Raw genomic sequence first — 16,193 nt, 5'->3', positions numbered from 1 at the left:
CTTCTTGTGACTGTTCAGACCAAAAGAAAATACACACACACACACCTATTTTTCCATTGATGTCTAGTTCCAGCTCACTCTCAACAGAACCAGATTACTTCAGGTAAGTTAAGAAACATGAACTTTCATGAAAGTTTGTAAGAAACATACTTATGAGGATTTTAGCTCTCATAGGTCCTAAAATAGTTTTTTAAAAGTTGTTAGAGTAACTAATTAAGAAATTCAAGTCCATAAAAGTTAAATAAATTAGATAAAAAATTTGCATCGCCAGGTACTAGAACTGGTTCAGAATATAACCTCCAATTTATCAATTCCAGGGCTCTCTCCTTGCAATAGGAGCCATGAGGGGGTTTTCAAATTTTCTTTCTACTTTACACTGTGGCCTTAGTCACATCTAATGGTTAAAAGTACCTAATGTATGCATTGTTCTGCTTAAGCTTAAATAATGTTGTGTTCACAATATAAGCATTTATTAATACTTCAAGTTGAAAAAAAGGTGTTATAATGTACATTAGTGATGTAAACAGTAATTTATTAAAGGCAAAAATATGATTTTCTACTAAGAAGGTTAGTAATAGGAAAATATATTTAAATATCAATTGGCATAAAAAATAAAATGACGCTTGAAATAAGCAATTACTTTAGAAATTCTCAAAATGGCAACATTTTACAGAATTCTATAAAAGTTGCTTTAATGCCTTTAGTGTTTCATATGTTACAGTGGACCTGAACTTATTTTAGGTTACTGTATCACGTAAGTTGTAGTTCACTTTTTAGTTTCTGATTTCTATTAGTGTGTAAAGGATTTTACATTTGCATTTAAATAGAAAGGAAATGTGATAAAGATTTCAATTAAAAGGCTGTCTGTTAATTCATTTTTAATAGGAACAGTAAATATTTTTCAGTTGTTTTAGCCCTTACCACAAGATCAGTTCATTGTTCTTTTTATCTAGTTGTGTCAGGTGATGCTCAATAAAGAACACTATGTCAGCCCCTACTATTTAAGAAATATTTCTCATTTCTTCATTGATTTTTGAAAAACCAAAGCAAATTTTTGAATAGTACTTCAGAAGACTGATGACAGCAGGTCACTGCATTAGCACAAAAGATTCTTAACACATATAAAATATATGTTACCTATTAATATAAGTGTGTTCAAGCAAGTGTATACATAGACCTATACACATATGGAGTAGATTTTCATTCTAAAGTCATTTGATGGAAAAGAAAAACAAAAAACTATCCTATCTTGAAAGTTTTGCTGAGTCTTCAGAGTCTCATCTAGTTTTTAGAGATAGCTCTATAAAATGAATAACCATCCATTAATTAGTCTTCATATATATTATCTGGTTTTTTAAAGTGGAGGAACGTTCTATAATGACAATATCAATCTTAGTCTGAAGTCCTGTAAACTTTTTTACTTCTGAACCTAGTTCTTTGAAATTTGGTCACTTATCTGTTGACATGTGTCTTTTTTTTTTTTTTTTTTAAGATTTTATTTATTTGACAGAGAGAGACACAGCGAGAGAGGGAACACAAGCAGGGGGAGTGGGAGAGGGAGAAGCAAGCTTCCTGCTGAGCAGGGAGCCTGATGCGGGGCTCCATCCCAGGACTCTGGGATCAAGACCTGAGCCGAAGGCAGACGCTTAATGACTGAGCCACCCAGGTGCCCCGACATGTGTCTTTAGATTCTAAACAAATTCAGTTAATTACGTAGGATCTACTTGAAATATTGTATCTTAAAAAAATCATTTATACATGTTTATCATATTTCAGGATGTTAATTTTTTATTTTGTTTGTAGCTACAATTATCTAATTTGTAATGTTTCTTTACCTACCAGTTGCTAAGAAAATCACTCACTTTCTCCCTCAAGAACCCTAAAACTGCACTGGACATACTTTTTGGGGGTTGGGGGAGAAATATAGACATTTAAATAATGAACTGAAGTGTTTTATTAGTGTTTTCTGGCTTGCAGCTAGCAGAACATCACACTATTAAGTAAATGGATTAAGTTTCCTGTAATGCCAGCTAGGAGATATCTCGACAGTTGTGTTTTTCATTCTCAGGTGTCTAGTTAAGGAAAACACAGGGGTCCAATTCAACCTTTAAAAATGTTATCTTTTGACTAGAAAGATTACTGCTTTGAGATGCAATGGGATTTTCCACAGCAAACTTAGCAGAGGATTATGTGTTTCATTACTCTCTGAATGAAAAATGGAGTGAATAGATGCTGTAAATAGAGGATATTTCTAGAGAGAATTTCTGTAGAAATTATGACTTATCTCTATCATTTCTACAAAAAATTCATAAAGAAAGAAAGTGGCAGTTGGATTAGAGAAAGGTCCATTTTATTTTGAGAAACTGGTCCTTACACCCAAAAATATTTAGAGTATTTCAAGTGTTAAATTCTATTTCATCTCAACTTATTTTAAGCTGTTTTATTCCATTTTTTTATTATCATTAGAGTCCATTTTCCCCACAGTATGTGTGTATTTTTTAGGCAGTCTCTAAATTGACTGTTTCATGGTTGATTTTTTTCCAGCCATATTTAACCACTGCTCACAGCTGAATTGATTAGAGTGACTGTGGAGTAATTCAAACAGATAAGATGTCTGAGCTCACCGAACAAGCCATGCCATGGTCCAGTAATTGTGTTCCTATAACTACAACCTAATCCACTGCAGTAAGTTAGACATGTTGGGAACACAAAGAGCTACGTATAATACAGTTTACAACTTTTGTTTATTAGAACTTATCTTCTTAGATGTTTTAACTCTAATTTAGTGATGTGAGTCTTTAAGCAGATTTCACTGCAGAACTAGTAAACTTTAAGAAACATAAAGATAATTTGAAAAAGAAAAGGGATGAACACTGAATTCAGCATCAACAATTTCAAACATCTTTGTTCAGTACGGGTAAAAGAAATGTTCAGCTGAAGAATTCCCCAGGACTTTTCATAGTAAATTCCAATTAATGTCTTACCAGTGTCGGGGCGCCTGGGTGGCTCAGTTGGTTAAGCAACTACCTTCGGCTCAGGTCATGATCCTGGAGTCCTGGGATCGAGTCCCGCGTCGGGCTCCCTGCTCAGCAGGAGGTCTGCTTCTCCCTCTGACCCTCTTCCCTCTCGTGCTCTCTGTCTCTCATTCTCTCTCTCTCAAATAAATAAATAAAATCTTTAAAAAAAAAAAAAAAAGTCTTACCAGTGTCTCTGCAAAGTGAAAAAAGTAGTAATTGCTGGAAAATGCCAAGTTAAAAAAATAAATAAAAATAAAAAACCTGAATCAAGATTTTTTTCATAATTTTGTGAGAACCTGAAAGTTTAAAACTTCTGTGTGTACACACACACACACACACACACACGAGGTCATATGAGCAAAAGTATGCACTAAGTCTCTAATATTATTTAAAATGTATCACAAATGAACAAATTCCAAATAAATCTATGTTCACAGTTTATTACAGACTTCATACAAAGCACAGGTTTATTTAAGTTGTATTTTCTACTCTGTGCAAGAGTAAAAAGCCTGTGACAACATGTCCAACATCTACCATTTTAATAGATGTTTCTAGACACTTCAGATGAATAACCAGCAAACCATCAAGCAAGTTTGACTTTTTTTTTTTTTTTTTGGTGAAAAACAGCAAATTATTTGAATGAATGTATTCAAGTGGTTATTTTGATAATAGTTAAAAATGAGAAACTATTCATGTAGGTTTATAGTTATTATCTGAAACACTTTCTACTTACAAGTTTTTGACCTCATAATTGTATAATTATTTAAAAACTGCACATTACTTTTTCTCAAAAGCAATCATAAATTTCCAAATTACAATAAAGCTACCTGAGTATTTCCTAGCAATCATTAGTTGAGTATAGCTGGGCCACTTTTAAACTATATAATACAAAATAAAATTCTTCTTCTATTTTAATGTTGAAACCATGAGTTGCACAAAGAAATCTACTGTTTGGAGATTCTGTTGGATTTATCACTAATAATTTTTCTCCTCACAATTAGCATTACTGAAGTGTCCTACACATCACGCAGCATTTTGTAAAAGAGCTAGTGCTACTATATGGGTCAATGGTAAATGACTTGTGGCAAATTATAGACCTCGGTAAGTTTAGTTTAGTTAGAAAATTTCAGGTTCACTGATAACATTATTAAGCAAATAAATATGCAATCTCAATATTATTTTTTTTTTTCATCTTACTCTTTGCTCATACTAAAATTTAAAGTCTTCTATGAAGAGAGTGATGGCAAATTTGGATATCTTTAGGAATATTTTAGGAACACATTTTAAGAGTTTTTTTTTTTTTAAAGATTTTATTTATTTATTAGAGAGAGAGAGAGCGTGAGCATAAGCAGGGGTGAGGGGCATAGGGAGAGGGAGAAGCAGACTTCCCGCTGAGCAGGGAGCCCAACACGGGACTCAGTTCCAGGACCCTGGGGTCAATACCTGAGTCGAATGCAGATGCTTAACCACCCAGGTGCCCCAAGAGATTCTTTCTTTTGGAACTTGTGTTTCTCTGAATTACTTCCTCATTATGTCCTCAAATGAGAACATAGGTTTTGTCTACATAACTATACAAAAATATTCATTTGAAATAACTTTTTCTTTTTTTGAGAAGCAATCCTTCCAATAATGGCTATAAAACCATTACTGTTATGTTTTTAAAATTTTACTTACTACTGTTTTTGTTTTCAGGGACAACTCTTCATGTTAAGTGCTCCAATTAATGGAAAGTATAAAGAAAGAAAAAATATTCCTTTTATTAGATTTATTTTGAAGTCTCGGAATGCTTACATATCAAACAATACCTTCTTTAGCACAGGTAAGACATAGAATGAAATATTGTCACTTTGGTACAATGAGACATTGGCAAACCTTGTTAAAATTTGTAGGCTGGTGGGGAGGGGGAATAGAAAGTATTGGTAAAATCGAGTACAAAATTTAAAAATAAATTTTAATGGTATACAGACACATACATACATACATATGTATATGCATACTGAAATTAAATTTGCATTAAGCCCAATGGGAAGATTTAATTGACTTAATTCTTGAACACTGCTCATTTTGTGAAATTATTGGTAACAATTTTAAATGATTTTGCAACTCAGAAATTATTGAAAATCCATAAGATTGGTTTCATCTCCTTTTGATGCATGATGAAACTGAAGTCCAGAAATCTAACTGACATTCATACCCAAAGTTATGTCATTAATTAGTAGTGGATCCAAACTTAGGTTTTGCAACTTCCAGGTTGTTACTTCATCTAGAAATAATTAAAAATTATCTTACAAAATCCATTAAAATCTATAGTGTTTTATTTGTATAAAACTACATTTATGAATATACATATATAGGTATTTAAATATAGTATCAACCTCTATTATATGAGTATATTCCTTATTAATAGATAATTAGGTAACAAATTAAGAGTCTACAATGAAGCAAGGGGTATAAAGGAAAAAAATGAAAACTAAAGCCAAAATAATTCAGACCAATATGCTTATCATGACTTTGTTATAATTTACACTATATTAAAAAGTTTCAAAATTAGGCAAACAGCCAGTATGATCCTAGTCTTTAATGTTTCAGTGGGATCTTTAGGTGTTTAGTGTTCGGGCAGGATTAGTCAGTCAAAAGTCATTTACCTTTGGTTTGATCCTATTCAAACTCTGTCATAATAGATTTTTTAATTTCTAAAAACTTATTAATGTACTTTGAAACTATAGGTGCTTTTACAAATAAAAGATTATGAAGTGGTAAATACTTTTCCTGTTTTGAAAGTAAAGCATAGGCATGTGTCTCTGGGACTGACATACAAGTATTGAACAGGACTATTGATCACCTCATTTTTTTAGAGGAATCTCAGTATTATGAAGAAGTATGAAAGTTATCTTTAATGGTAATAAACACAGACCAACAAGGATGCAGTCAGTTGAAACTGATCAGAATTATGTTTCATGACTGTCCTATTCTTCAAAGCGCAAAGTAGAACTTCTGTGTTTTACTTAAAAGCATGTTTTTATTTCCATTAAATTCAAACATTAAAAATACGTAATCCTGCTAAATATTCAGAAGGTACAGATTTAAGGCAATGGCTGACTTCCGTTTGGCAAGTAGTTTAACATTTATAGAAGCTAGAAGGGTTGAGCCTGAAATTTCTTTTAAAGCTACTCAATTTACATGTGAAATTGGCAGCTAAGATAGAAACATAGGAAAAATAAATTGAAGGCTACTATGTTGAGTTAATATATAATAAATAATAAGCATATAGTGAGGATAATAGAAGTCAAAGTGAGTTGAAATACAAGTCTTCTTTGTGTGTGAAAATAACTACACTTTACTCCCTTAAGATCTATATTTTGACTTGGCTGCTCATAGAAATAAGGGCCTTTAGGGCGCCTGGGTGGCTCAGTCGGTTAAGCGTCCGCCTTCGGCTCAGGTTATGATCCCAGGGTCCTGGGATTGAGCCTCACATCAGGCTCTCCACTCAGCGGAGAGTATGCTTCTCCCTCACCCTTTGCCTGCTGCTAGGCCTACTTGTGCGCACGCTCTCTCTGTCAAATAAATAAATAAATAAATCTTTAAAAAAATAAATAAGAAATAAGGGCCTTTTGGTATTTTATAGTAAAAATTATGAATCCAGTTTCTTATACTATATAATGTCTATGGCTCTCTATACATTCTATAATAAAATAATCCTCTCCTAAAATATAGATTACTAAATGAAACAATATCAAAATATTGATCAATTTTGTTAAGAAATGTCTTTTAAATTTATTCTTACATACATATTATATATACAGATTCACAACTATACAAAAGAATTCTGATAGATTATCATCTTGGAGTTTTCCTGGTTTTCTACTCTAAAAGTTTCCATATTTTGAACATATACTACTCTTTTTTTTTTAAGATTTTATTTATTTATGAGAGAGAGCACAAGCGAGAGTGTAAGAGAGAGCATGAGCAGGGGGAGTGGCAGAAGGAGAAGCAGACTCCCTGCTGAGCAAAGAGTCCAATGCAGGGCTTGATCTCAAGACCCCTAGGATCATGACCTGAGCCAAAGGCAGACGCTTAACTGACTGAGTCACCCAGGTGCCCTGAACATATACTACTCTAAGTAAAATGAAAGAGAGACTCTGAATCTCGAATATATGAATATTTATTCAATATTAATTTAATTATTAATGCACACAATTAAGTAGTACAGAAAGAGAATTGAAATATGGAGAAGTTAGAAATAAAATTTCAATATTGCCATTCTGCTCCCAATGGATCACCTTGTACACCTATTGGGAAGTATACAACCACCTGTTCTGGGGACACTTGGTCTACAGTAAAAGCATGCCAGTCTCCTAATGTCAAGGTGTAATTCAATGGGAATATGGGTCAGGACCAAAGCAGTGCACTCTGAGGAATAATATACTAAAATGCTGTCAGGGTTCTGAAAAGGAGAGTTAACTCTTCCTTATTCTCTGAGATGGAAGTGTTACTGTACTGACTCTTAAGGTGAACATAATGGATTCTCTAATGTCTTATAAATGTGGCCTCCATATTCCACTCCAGTCTTCTCATTTTAAGGTCAACACTTCTATCACTGGGCAGTTTATACCTCTGAAATGGTCACATTCCAGTTGTTAGCATAAAAAGTAACAACAACCCTTGGACTAACTTACCACATAATAAGAATAACTACATGAGTATGAAGATTCTCTCAATAGGATATAAGAGCTGTCAGTTGAAAAGTAAACATTTTCAATTGCATATTCTGATTTCCTTGGCTAAAGAACATTTTCCCCATTTGGTCGGATTTGTTTTGTAGTCCTAGCCAAGGTTGGAGTCCCTACTTGTAGGGGCACCCTTAGGGTAAATTCCTAATTAAAATAAACATTATAAGATCATAAAGTCATCTCAGATTTCTACTGAGTACCTGAGAGCATATTTTGGATGTGTCCTAAGCAGTAGTTTTTGAACTTTAATGCACATATGATTCTGATTCAGTATTTTGCTTTTCTAACAATATCCCAGATGACATAAATGCTGTTGGCCCATGAATCACAGTTTGAGTAGCAAGGTCCTAAGTAATGTTTACCAGCAGCTGTTGCATCTATTCAGTAGGGGGCTATGTAGACAGGTGTACATGCAGTGGCATTTATTATCCAGTAAAGGTAGAAATGGTCTAATTTGCATAAGGATTAATGTCTCATCACAAAATTGAGAAACTGATGAAGTATGAATCCCAGTCTCAATGAAATCTTATTAGAAATTGATCAAATTAATAGCTAGGGTAGGGATCAAGAGAAATGAGATGATTTTAACGAGCACCCACTGTAGTATAATATGTCTGAGTTTTCAAAAATTTTTGTCTAATTTGAATCATTAGAATAAAAAATGCTGGGTTAGATCTTTTTTCAAAACAGTGAATACATAAATTATCATAGAAAATAAGAGATTTTTAGAAACTTCTTATAGAGTTTAGCTTCTCTAGCACTACTCTAGCAACTCATCAAAAATTTTAAATATATTTGATTTAATCATTCTACCTAACTAATTATGCCTATTGCCTAGATTTACTTTCATTTTGAGTTATATGAGGATCCCTGCAGTTGTTAGGGAAGCATACCTATTTATAACTAGATCAATATTCAAAAATTGGGTAGCATTTATTATTATCCACTATAGCAGGGGTTGGCAAATTATGATCCATGGATCCACTCCATCCAGCAGCCTGAAGCCTACTTTAATAAATAAAATTTTATTGGGACACAGCCATGCCCGTTTGTTTACATTTTGTCTATAGCTGCTTTCCCACTACAATGGTAGAATTACATAGTTGCAACAGAGACCATCTGGCCTGCAAAGCCTAAAATATTTACTATCTGGACATTAAAAAAAAAAAAAAAAGTTTGCTGACCTCTGTTCCAAACTCATATAAAACAATATCGACTAATAAAATTCACTCTCCAGGGTGGCTGGGTGGCTTAGTCCGTTAAGTGTCTGCCTTCGGCTCCAGTTATGATCCCAGGGTCCTGGGATCGAGTCCCACATTGAGCTCCCTGCTCAGCGGGGACCCTGCTTCTCCCTCTGCCTCTGTCTCTCATGAATAAATAAATAAAATCTTTAAAAAATAAATAAAATTCACTCTCTGTATGAACCATTCTAAAACACTATGATAAAATTCTACAGATAATAATAAAATTGAATTATAACATATTTAGTGTGAGGTACTATTCTAAGTGCCTATGCAAATTTGTGGTCCTTGAGGAGTCTGGATTATATGCTGGTGTTATACATTTCCTTCTAGTGAGACCATGGTTTTACTTTTGCTCTTATGAGTCTGCTGAAAAGAAAACTAATAGTCTCAATCACCTGTCACATTAAATAGGAGGTGAAGCACTTTAAATACAAAACAACTTGATTCAATGGGACCACTACAGGTGTCACCCAACAGAAAATGCACTTTGTGGTGATTTCTACAGCATGTTAGTGTTTCAACGGACAAATCCATTGGTTATAGTCTCAGATGGAACCTATGGGTTGAAACTTTGGTTCTGAGATAACAGAAGATAAAGTCCTTGACCGCAATAGTTGCTTTGTTTTGGTCTGTTGCATAATTTGTGCAGAGCTAAAAGGCCTACAGTAGAAAACAAAGCCATAATGTCTGGTAACGAAGATCTAAACTAACAGGGACCCCCTTTAGCAGCTATACACTAACATTAGCACTTAGCACATGTCAGGCATAGTGTGAAATTAGTACATAGTAGCTGTTATAGCTATATCATTTCCTCATATCTTCAATTTCCTTAAGTGTAAAAGATAAGTCCAAACTAGAGCAGTTACTGGTAACTCTGTGTATTAGAATTTTCCAGAAAGCTTTAAAATAATGATGCCCTACACCCACTTGTAACTAATTAAATCAGACACTTGAAGTAGTTTTGTAACTAATTAAATCAGAAAACTTGAGTAGTTTTAATATGATCTAGGGTTTAGAATTATTAGACTAAATTATAAATAGTGTCCAATTTTTCACTGATGATGCCAAACATGTGATAACACCACTCCTCTGATTTCTATCTGGGATGCTGAGAGAAAGCGATGGCGGGGATTTGAAAAAAAAAAAAGTCTCAGAGGTTGCCTACTGCCATTCGCCTTCACTGGTAACATAAATAGACAAGAAAGGAACACATACATTTATGGTTACATCAAACAGAACAAGAAGACTGAGGTTATATGAGCAATTTCACAGACATGTTTGTTCAGCAGAATGAGTGTGAATGGGTTTTTGTTTTGTTTTAACTCAACATTTCAACCAGCAGATTTTATTTAAAAAAAAAAAATCAGATTTCACCTTGTACACCTTTTGAAAAATCTACTAACATAGTATCTGAATTTCCATATGACAAGAGTTGTCAAGATCTGAGTAACAGCTATTCTTTTTAGAAGGGACATAAACTGCCCAAATCAACAATTTCCACATTGTTTGTCATCCTCCTGACATCACAGAAGAGTGACAGTTGCCACTTACTGTTGTCCTTATTTGTTGCTCTTCTTATACTATGGAAATATTATCTGTACCTATGTCTTTGTCCAAAAGGAAAGAAAAAAGAAGATTCATAGACTCTAGATTTCAAGAAAAATGGGAATAAACATCTATTTGTGGCCCATCATATTCCTTTCCATTACTTGCAAGTGTATGATAGGCATCTGAATTTGTGACTCAGTCTAGGGCAAAAATATATTCTTGTCCCGATATTTTTTGCTCTGAGATTAAGAGTTTTTCCTGATGACAAATTCAGAGTGGCTAATGCTTGCCAAATATAAGGATGGCAAACTCCAAGCTTTCTAAAGACTATGTGTGTGCACACACTTACTTGTGTATTAAACATCTAAAACAAGCCTTAGATACTATGTCTTTACTCAGTCATCTCAATCTTGAAAATTAGGTACTTATTGTTTCACCCTTTTAATAATGTGGAAACTGACAGTCCGAAGGAAAGTAATTAGCTCAAGTCATATAGTGATTACTTTATGTAACTCATAGTAATATTGTGGTTTATGCCACTTTACACCCTCTTAGACTCTGGACTGCGCTGCCTCCATAACTTGAGAGGCTAAGTTATTTCACCAAGTTCAAACAGATGCAATATTCTCAAAATTGATGTGCTATGACTTGGTATCAATATGTTAAAATCAGTATGTTAAAATCCTCTTTACTCCAAATTTAAGCATTCCACGTATTTACTATTTTCCAAGATAGTAGTTTCCTGGTTACCTTGAGAAGGCCAGGGAAGACTTGAGACTCATAATCTGGCTTTGAACCTCAATGGTAATCTTCCCCTTCTTTTGAGACACCTACATATGCCATTACATTACCTTCATAATTACTTTGTCTTCCTTCACACAATTTTAAGAATGAGTTCCTTAAGGACATTTTAAAATTATTTTTATGCCTGCATCTGTGTCTTCGAGAGTACTGAATTTAATCGAGTATTGAATCTGCTTAACAGTAGTAGTTAATGTAGAGGGAGTATGTGAGCTCTCTGAAAGCTACTCAGTAGAGTAAAAAATTAAAAGCAAATGAGCTGGTGGGGAGAGGACTCTCATTTAAGTCGGCAGGAATGAAGACCTCCTTGTTTGTTTTGTTTGCTACACATCTCTCCGAATGAGAGATGATTTTATCCAAATTACTTAATAGGTACTATGGGCTGAGTGGTTTTGATGGGACTATGCAAATCTTCCAGGGATAAGCCTGTACAATTTGAGTTCAGTAGTGAATGGGAAGAAAGGTCTGGCTACTGACACAGGACCCAGTGGAGCTCACCATGTCTGTTTTATGAGCAGGCAGTGGGTATCTGCAAATTTTAAAATTCAGTTACATATCATTCTCGGGTAAGTTTCTGAATAGACTCCTCAGCCTGCTGTATCGTAAAGTATTCTGTTATAGCATGTTTGTTGGCTTCAGGCTTCAAACAGCAAGAAAACAAATGAAAGTTTCTGGTTTAAGTCTTAAATTCCTGACATACTAGCAAAAGAGCCTGGACATTTACCCCCATGTGAGGGGTAGATCTTGCTCTGTAGTTATAGAAATAGCATCTAAATGTTCCATAAAGGATCCTTAGCAAGAGTAAAGTAAAACATTGGGGGTTGGGTTGGGAGAAAACACTATTTGAATTATCCTCTCATCTCTAGGTCATAACTGGACTTGGAATTTTGGCTGCAGTATGCATATGGAGCACAGCTTTGTGCTATGATCTTCAGTGAGTTCTTGATACTTGTTATCTGTCCATGAGAATCTTTTCCTGAGGGTGAGCATTAAAAATACCTCATAAAGTGAAATAGTTGCAAGGTGGTGTCACTGTTATTTGACACATTCCTAAACACTTGGCGTTGTAGCCCATAGAAGTCTACCTTTCAAGAGCATGCATTCAGGGTTTGCTTTTGTAATCTGAGTTTAGATCCCTCAGGCACTCAGCGTGTTGGCAATCCCCTGTAAAAGATATCAGCAGGGGACAAAGTAAAGTAAAGCGGATTGTATCTGACAGGGCTCCTTAAATAAGTTGTTCAATTGACAGGGGAGGTAGGAAGCCTTCTCTGGGTGATTAATTTGAATGATCTAAACTAGTTGATGTGTACTTTTAAATGATTAGTTTCTTATTATTTTCCTGAAGAATAGTAAAAAATGCATTCCAGAGAAAGAAGTATTTTGTAAAAGTTTAAACATATGAAGTCCTATGTTATAAAATAATTTACCTAAAGGTAGTTGTTCTCAAAATTAAGTGCACAGGAGAATATTCAGGAATGCTTGTTCTATCATGTTGATTTCCTACATCCCACTATGGAAAGTCTGTTTCTGGGTTGGAGCCTAGGAAATTAGATTTTTAACAAGCACTTCAGGTATTCATGATGAAGATAGTTTAGGGTTAGGTGTTAATAAGAGGAAATTTCAAGAAAAGATGTAAATGTGGTCTCTAATTGAGCCTTTCCTCTACTTACCTATACAGATTAACCTTTGGTCAGGAAGTTGGAGCAGATATTACTTCACCTAGAGAACCAGAAGACTGCCAGCTAAGGTGCTCAATGGAAAATGAAAGAACTAGAGATCCCTGGTTGGAAAGTGTCCTGGAAAGTAGCCTTCAAGGTGTTAAAGGGAGAATTACCAAAGTATTGGCCTGTACCTCTGTCCATGATTTGCTTTAGGCATTCTGTTTTCAAGTAAGTACAAAATTTTTCCTATTCTCTTTAAGAAATAATCTGTTAAAGTGCTTTCTCAATCACACTTTAGGGGTAATGTAAATTTAAAAAAACTGATTTAAAAAAGTCTAAATCATACTTAGATTAGGACCTAGCGAGAAATCATAGATACATGTTTGTTCTAAATATTGCATTTCTGATCTTATGTAAGATTCTTAGACATTTGTAGTGTTGTCACAGAAAATAAATTATGAATAAAGTGTAATACACTGAAGTTTACTTTAATAAGGAAACACCTTCCAAATAATTCTATATATGCCACATAGATTTCTAATTTTTTTTATATTAAAGTCCTGAATTTCAATGACTAATGTTTCTACCTTTTCCATTGACAATGTTTCTATGTCACTCACTCCTTATAACTTTCCTTTGTAATAGATTAATACTTTATCTGTCTGCTCTATATTAAACATGGGGTCTTAATGCTCAAAACTAATATCCCTTTGAGAAAATCCCACCTTTTTATATATCCACTAATTATAACTCTACTTGAATGCTGAATGGTAGGAAGACAGTAATATGCTCATATAATTTTAAAATAAGAAAAATTCAATAATTTGGGGGAAGAAAAAACAATGTTTTAAATATTCAGGTTATTTTTTTCTTTATTGTTAATGCTATAATTAAAATTTTTAAAAATTTAAGAGAAGAGGAGGTTGAATTATCAATTAAGTTAATGGCTATGATAGGTTTTTTGATGTGTCAACCTGACTAGGCTATAGTCTCTAGTCTTTCAATCACATTATTTTTGTATTGATGAAAAAGGATTTTTCAGATTCAATTAAAGTCCTAAACAGTTTACTTTTTGTAAGAGGAATTATTCTAGATAATCTGGGTGGGCTTGCCTTACTCAGTAGAAAGCCTTGAAAGCTTTCCCAAGGAAGTGCTAGAGACATCCCAAGGCGTCCTCATGATGCTGGCCATCTCCACATCTGGTCTGATCACTGTAAACTCCGCTATGCTTAACTTCTGTTCCACTCACAGACAGGACCCCTGGCCTATCTGCTGTTATCACTCATTTTGCACAATACAAAGTTTTATGATGATAATCTACATATTTCTCTTCCCTGCCTTTTGTCTAATTTTTACTTCCTTCTGTTTTCTTGATCCTCTACCATATTTACTCTCACTCCCATTTTTGTTGATTCTGATATAGCATTAAAATTTTAAAAAATATTTACTTCTTGTTCAAAATTGTTAAGTTCCCTGTTGCCAATTTAAAAATTATGTGAATCCAGGGGTGCCTGGATGGTTCAGTGGGTTAAGCATCAGACCCTTGATTTCGGCTTAGGTAATGATCTCAGGGTTGTGAGATCAGCCCTGTGTCACATAGGCTCTGCACTGGGCTTGGAGCCTGCTTGAGATTCTCCCTCTGCCCCTGCCCTCTCAATCTCTTAACTAATAAAAAATAAAAAAAAAAAATATATATATATATATATATATATATTTATTTATTTATTTATTTAAAATATATATATATATAAATCTGATTCTTTTTTCAAATATTTATTTTTAAGATTTATTTGAGAGAGAGTGAGAGAGAACAAGCATGAGCAGGGTGGGAGGGTAGAGGGAGAGGGAAAAGCAGGCCCTTGGGATTGTAACCTAAGCCGAAGGCAGATGCTTAACCGACTGAGCCACCCAGGTGCCCCTGATTCTTGTTTGTTTTTGTTCAAACCTGTTTTATGCCCCTTATATTTTATTAAAAATTATGTAATTATAAATTTTTTGGGTTTTTCTCTCAAAGTAATAAAGGACCTCCTAATTAGTTTATAGATTTATTTATGTTAATATAGCATTTCTTTATTTGTGTTGGCCATAGCCATAAATTATAGAATTGCCTACCTACCTCATACTACTTATTAGAATCAAAGCTGCTCTATTGCAAAATAACTATTTTGCTAGACTTTATAATTCTTTCTGTAACAGTATGCGATGATTTCTTTTCTAAACATATAACTATGAATTTCCACAGAGATAGACATTGTTATAATCGTATCAAATATGTGAAAGTATGTATTTAAAAAGAATCAGGTTGGAGTAATAATTCTCAAGCTGGGGGGATGTGTGTGTAGGAACATGCACTTTCATATTATTTTGTTACCAGATATACATCAAAGCATATAGTAATGGGTATAATATTATGCTAATTATGACCTAGATATATAGTTTGTTTCATAGATTGTATGATGATGATATTTACAGTTCTAAAAGTATATGTTCCACGAATAATTATTTTTACTAGAACTGTCGTCTTTTTAGCCTCAATGCCAGCAAGATCTACTCGAAACCCAAATTTTAGTTCTTTTTTTTTTTTTCTTTAAAGATTTTATGTATTTATTTGAGAGAGAGAGCAAGAGACATCACAGAGGGAGAGGGAAAGGGAGAAGCAGACTTGCCACTGAGCAGAGAGCCTGATGTGGGGCTCAATCCCAGCACCCTGAGATCAGGACCCAATCGAGAGGCAGACGCTTAACTGACTGAGCCACTCAGGCACTCTCGAAATTTTAGTTCTTAGTAAGCAGTTGAATCAAAACAAACCAGTTAATTTTAGCTCAGATAGAATAAAAAGCTTCAGGCCTCTTTAGGCATCCCCTCAGGGGTTGAGTTGGTACTATAGGTTAGATAATTAGTCTTGGAGTAATCTTGATTCCATGCTCCTAAATTCATGTGGCTTTAGGTAAGACATTTAACTCCTTTTAGACTTTATTTCCTCATACTTAGAATGAGTGATTAAGATAGTGTTACAGAACTGCAGTCCTCAGACTTTGGGGTCTAGAAAAGAAAAAAAAAAAATTCAGGAGAAGTTACTAAGAACAAAAACAAAACAAAAAGTAGATTCCTCCAGCCCAATCCTCAAATTCTCAGAGATTTTGACTCAGTGGTCCTTGTTGAAACATTTTAGGTGACTCTGACAGAGATGAA

The 16,193-nt window shown here is 34.1% G+C and overlaps 1 pseudogene; it reads left to right on the top strand.

The window, feature by feature from the left end:
* LOC116634288 overlaps nt 1-16,193 on the top strand; it is a 41,796-nt pseudogene that overhangs the window by 18,838 nt on the left and 6,765 nt on the right.

This window comes from Phoca vitulina, unplaced genomic scaffold (assembly GCF_004348235.1).
Source record: "Phoca vitulina isolate PV1807 unplaced genomic scaffold, GSC_HSeal_1.0 scaffold9, whole genome shotgun sequence".
Classification (NCBI taxonomy): Eukaryota; Metazoa; Chordata; class Mammalia; order Carnivora; family Phocidae; genus Phoca; species Phoca vitulina.
The sequence above is the reverse complement of the archived record's forward strand: the minus strand, read 5'-3'. Positions and strand labels throughout refer to the sequence as shown.